Genomic DNA, 6,021 nt, shown 5'->3' with positions numbered 1-6,021 from the left:
GTGAAAAAAGCCACACAAAAAATTAATGATTGCTGGTAAGGGTTTCTATACATTAGTATTTACGAAGGGTATGTTGTGACTTACCTTCAAAATTACAGCGGTCCCTCGCTATAACGCGGTTCACCTTTCACCTTGCTGTTTCGCAGATTTTTTAGTGCAAGTTTGCATGCTTTTTTACGTCCTGCGTCCTGATCGCTGCAGACGATCTCCTTCGTCTCTCCTGTACAGTACAGAATCGCTGCATCGATCGCTAGCAGTGTGACTCTGAAGTGCAGTGCTGTATGTCCACGATGTACACGAAACGTTTTGCACCGTCAAAAAATAAAATTGGCTACTTGATTTCACCTATCGCTGGTTATTTTTAGAACATAACACCCGCGATAAACGAGGGACAGCTGAGAAATATAACATTTGAATCCATTTTCTCTTTTGCCCTGAGGCGCGGGGGAAAAATATCAACAAGTTGATGAACATTATTTACAGATATATTGGGTAAATGCCCGAGACATCTATAGAAATGTAAATCGCCGCTTTATTTATTTATTTGCTTAACTTGTTTTGGACCGTAAACAGGGCGCGAATAGTACACCGGAAACAAAGCTCCCCACAGGAGTTTCCGCACCGGAAGTAGCATATGCTAACGTGCACATAGTCAATAGACTACAGAAATACCTCCTTGCAATTACATTATATGTCATGTGTATTTTTTATTTATTATTCTTTTTTTTATATATATATATATATATATATATATATACATATATGTTTCTATCTATCCATACATACGTATATACACATATACACATTTTCAATAACCCCATTAACACCTCAAAGGATACACAACCTACAAATATATATATACCCACACCAACATACCCGTGCACCCGCACACACATGAAAATATTGGACAAGAACACCCTATCAAATCTCTACCTCGTCCCTGTACCCTGTAAAAACCATCTCCTTAAACCGCTGTTTAAACTGCGCCATGCTCGGACTTTGCTTCATATCTTTACTTAGTCTGTTGCACAGCTTCACTCCACACACAGAGATGCAGAAACTTTTTAATGTTGTACGGATACGAGGATGTTTTAAATTTAATTCCCCCCTCAAATTGTATCCCCATTTCCTTTTAGAAAACATTTTTAGAATATTGTCAGGAAGCAGGTTATTTATTGCTTTATATATAATTTGTGCAGTGAGAACATGAACCAGATCTGTGAATTTTAGAATTTTTGATTTTAAGAATAGTGGATTTGTATGATCTCTGTAACCAGTTTTATTCTCTTTATTAATAAAAGTAAGCCTGGGTGTAATTTAGCTTGGACAGGAAGCCCAAAACGTTTATTACGCATTTTATTGATACTGGTATAGTGAACATCTCAACACTAATCTGGACTGACTGAAGTCTGTTAAGATCTGTCTCATTAGCTGCTGACCAGATGATCTTTCATGATTAAAGAAGTGATGCAGACAGAGCATTTCCTGGCCGTAGCTACTGGGATGCATCTAAGTTTATAAACTTTATAAACAAGTAAAATGATTTCTCTGTCATGAAAACAAACAGTTTATTAATAACTGTTTCTACATTATGTAATACTTAAATTAAAAACTGATGATAAGTGGGTTTTATAAACGACACTATTGCAGCTTAATGCCAAGTTTCTCTGTCGTTTGTATTTCTTTGTAAATAATTTAATACACTTCATTTACTTTTTCAATTATTGAGTTAAGATTAGATATCATTACCAAGCGGTGATTGTCATTGTGTAGACTGAGCTTGTTTGGAAGGATATTCTGTTCATTAGTTTAGAGTTATTTAGTCCTATTAGCCTCTGTGTCCCCCCGGTATGACTGGGGGGGGGTGAATAAATGCCCCGGCCTGCCTGTCAATCACTCTAACCGGTACATAAGCACTGGAAAACACATTTTATGGTCCTTTCCAGATGATGATAATAATAATAATGGATTGCATTTATATAGCGCTTTACAATGCCACTATTCATTCACACACTGGTGGAGGCAGCTAGCCACAGCTGCCCTGAGGCTGCCATATCGCGCCATCGGCCCCTCAGGCCAACACCAGTAGGCGGTAGGGTAAAGTACCCAGAGAGCCCGGGGATTGAACCGGCGACCTTCCGGTTACAGATGCGCTTCCCAACCCCCTGAGCCACGGTCGCAGATGCAGAATATTTGCGCTTTGTTCTTCTTTTCTCAGCGCTCGTATCCCCGATGAATTGTTTATAATTTGGCTTTAACCAGTGATCCAGTTCTGAGCCGATACTGGCTGAAAAGATGGGATGGAGAAATTGCATTGTAAAAGAGGCAGGAGAGGGCAGCTGGACTGTATTTCACTCCATTTACTCGGCTGTCAGCTTGGGGCTCATTATCTCTTATTTAGTTTACGTGCAGCACAGCTCCACAACAGCTTTGCACATCTCCGGCTTCAGCTGCTGCTCTTATTGCTCCAGAATTCATTTACTTTGAGAAGTTTTTGACCAACTGAATCGTCAAACTTTTGGAAAACAACAGTCGCTTCATTTCCCAGCTATAAATATTGATTCCTATCAACATTTATGTCGCAAATGAGAAAAATATTAAAACTGAAATCAAGTTACAAATAGATCTCCACACAGTGGGAAACGTTGTCCTGTACACTCAGAGCCGTAAACAAGTTTAAATTGCTTTCCACGCGGGGAGGTCGGGATTTGAAAACCAGGAATTGGTTGGCAGAGGAAAAATAGTTTGAACCACAGAAACCTTTTACTGACTCGATGGCTTTAGATTTAATTTTTGACTTTTCATTAATGATTTTAAAGCAACTATTTTCTTTTCTGGGGTCTTCATCAGTGTTGGTCAAGTTACTTGAAAAAAGTAATCAGTAACTAATTACTGATTACTTCCCCCAAAAAGTAATCCCGTTACTTTACTGATTACTTATTTTCAAAAGTAATTAATTACTTAGTTACTTAGTTACTTTATAAAAACACGATTTACAACCTGAATAGGTGATAAAGTGATAGATCTTTCAGCCCAATTCTACTTTTTCTACATAATCATCATACAAAATGTAATCAAATGGAAAAGTCTCTTTTTAAAACTTGTTTTATTAGTTTTAATCTTTTAACTTTATGAATCAAGCAAACATTTAATTATCTGCAACATTCTCTGACTGGAAGAAATTAGTTTAATATTTAAACCTATTTTCTGCACATTCCAGCACATAAAATATTTTTTTTGTGTTTACACTCACTCTTTTAAATAGATGCAAGTAAAACACAGCAGAAAATAAATAAAGTCAAAGACTAGCGGTCCTGTTGCTCTATTTTCACCTGTAAAGCAGGAGTGGGGTAGGCGGAGGGTTACCCTGGTGCAGGTGTGCAGCGGTCAGTGGAAGAATCCGCGAGTTTCTCTGTGAGTTTCCCATTACGTCGTAGCTACTCGGTGCTTGTTTGGAAGTTTAGGTTTTTTTTTCGCTGTAAAAAGAAGTTTTCTTCCCACGCACAACGGACACTAATGTTTTTGTCACTTTTTATGGAATCAAACTCAAAGTAAGGTCAGTACTTCCACGCTTTAAACGCTGCACGCTCATACTCTCTCTGCACTCGATATATGATCCATTGTTGATCTGCACACAGCTGTTGTCACGAACGTCGCACTCGCTTACGTCACTGTCATGAGACATTCTCGCAAAAAATCACGGTTTTAGTAACGCAGTAACGCAGCGTTCCTACGGGAAAGTAACAGTAATCTAATTACCGTTTTTGTAATAGTAATCCCTTACTTTACTCGTTACTTGAAAAAAGTAATCAGATTACAACGCATTACTGCCCATCTCTGGTCTTCATGAAGATTAAAGCAAGAACACACAAAATTTTAAAGGTCATTTCTAACTTTACAGAAAATGGAAAATCGCTGCAGTGATTTATGCAAAATCAAGTTTGTAACGAGCTCCAAAGTCAATATTTGTTATGATCTTCTTGATTTTTGAAGATCACTGACATGATGAAGAACAAACTCCTTGTCAATCAGATATTTTCCACATGGTGTTGCATAGCGTATCAAAATATGACGATTCTGCATTTATAATTCCATCAATTTTGACAAGATCCACAACAGCACTGGCTGAAATAAGGCTCCTATGAAAGAGGGCCGTGGAGTGGCTGCAGACACAGGGGAGGGCAGGGTGAGCTGCAAAGAAAGACACTGTTAACACAGCAGTGAGTGGAACAGAAGCACCGAGCTGAAGACTCAACAACTACGACTCAGACTGAAGAATTAATGATCGATAGCACCGAGGAGTCCAAGAAGCACAACGTGCTGGGTCGAAAACCCAGGACTGTTATAACAGGTCAGTGTTAAGTGACAAACAGACATTACTCTGACAATGCGCAGATACACGGACTGAAAACGGGTGAAAACGAACCCGAATGAAAATGCTATTTCTGCAGACCACCTTAAAAAATGAGGTCTTGTTCCCTCCTTCATGCTTTAGTGAAGCAAAAAGCTAAATTAGGATCATTAAGGAGCTGTTTTTGCATCAATTTGTTATTGTTAGGGTTCCTGGGTCCTTGATCATCTATATTCTTTGATTTAGTGTTTCTATTATTTACTTTTGGTATTTTTAGCTCCCTTAACTACACTTGTGTGGTGTTTAGTTGGCCCTGTGTGTTTCCTGCGTTGTCTTCATGTTTGTCTAGTTGCCTATTTTCCCCAGTGACTTCCTGTTTTACTTTGGTAGTCTCCTGTCTGTGTACGCCATGTTCTGTTTGCTTCTCTTACTTTGAAGGTAGCTCGTCTCATGTGTTCAGCTTTGCGTCCTCCCCCAGAGAAGCTCCAGCTGTGTCCCATGTGTTTCCTTGTGTGTTTAAGCCTTTTGTTTCCTCCCTCATCCCTCCCTTGTCTACCCGTTTCATTTGTATATTTCCAGCTTAGTTTTGTATCCCAGCTTCCAGCAATCAAGCTGTTTCTTGAGTTTATCTCTGCCTCCGCGAGTCTGCATTCAGGCTCCTTTTCTGCAGCAAACACGACAGTTATCTGTGTGGTAGATATGGCACGTGAGAAATATGTTTAGCAAGTGTCCATCAGGAGGCTACAACAACTGCAGTGAAGAAAGATGGCAGTGTGCCACGTAGGCAGCCAGGCAAGTAAGTAAGCAGGTGAAGTCCAGAGGAATAAATGAGCTGGGAGGAGGTGGTGCAGCACTAATGGTGCTTTATAAGAGCGTGCTGGACAAATCAGCTTAATGAGAGAGCAAAATATAACAAATGTGTGTTTAAAGAAGAACAGCAGGAAACACAACATCTTTATTTATGAAGCACTTTAACATAAAACCAGGGTTCACAAAGTGCTGTACATATACAAACAGCATAAACAAAATAAAACATGCACTGGAGGCCTGTTACACACGTTTTCACAAGAAACACGAATCAATAATCAGTTTTACACCTTATTACTGATTATACGATCTTCATCAACAGCAAAGTCTTCACTCACTAACAGAGATGGGCAGTAACGCGTTACTGTAATCTGATTACTTTTTCAAGTAACGAGTAAAGTAAGGGATTACTATTGCAAAAACGGTAATTAGATTACCGTTACTTTCCCGTAGGAACGCTGCGTTACTGCGTTACTAAAACCGTGATTTTTTTGCGAGAATGTCTCATGACAGTGACGTAAGCGAGTGCGACGTTGGTGACAACAGCTGTGTGCAGATCAACAATGGATCATATATCGAGTGCAGAGAGAGTATGAGCGTGCAGCGTTTAAAGCGTGGAAGTACTGACCTTACTTTGAGTTTGATTCCATAAAAAGTGACAAAAACATTAGTGTCCGTTGTGCGTGGGAAGAAAACTTCTTTTTACAGCAAAAAAACCCCTAAACTTCCAAACAAGCACCGAGTAGCTACGACGTAATGGGAAACTCACAGAGAAACTCGCGGATTCTTCCACTGACCGCTGCACACCTGCACCAGGGTAACCCTCCGCCTACCCCACTCCTGCTTTACAGGTGAAAATAGAG

General features: G+C 39.5%; 1 protein-coding gene and 1 long non-coding RNA gene across 4 annotated transcripts in view; both read left to right on the top strand.

The window, feature by feature from the left end:
- Positions 1-6,021, top strand: part of LOC146515921 (uncharacterized) — a 496,024-nt gene that overhangs the window by 306,373 nt on the left and 183,630 nt on the right. The gene's annotated exons all lie outside the window — the stretch shown is intronic.
- The window catches only part of cdh13 (cadherin 13, H-cadherin (heart)), a 490,756-nt gene that overhangs the window by 301,105 nt on the left and 183,630 nt on the right, over positions 1-6,021 (top strand). The window lies entirely within an intron of this gene.

The sequence above is a fragment of the Neolamprologus multifasciatus genome, chromosome 7 (assembly GCF_963576455.1).
Source record: "Neolamprologus multifasciatus chromosome 7, fNeoMul1.2, whole genome shotgun sequence".
Classification (NCBI taxonomy): Eukaryota; Metazoa; Chordata; class Actinopteri; order Cichliformes; family Cichlidae; genus Neolamprologus; species Neolamprologus multifasciatus.
This window is presented reverse-complemented; position numbering and strand designations above follow the sequence as displayed.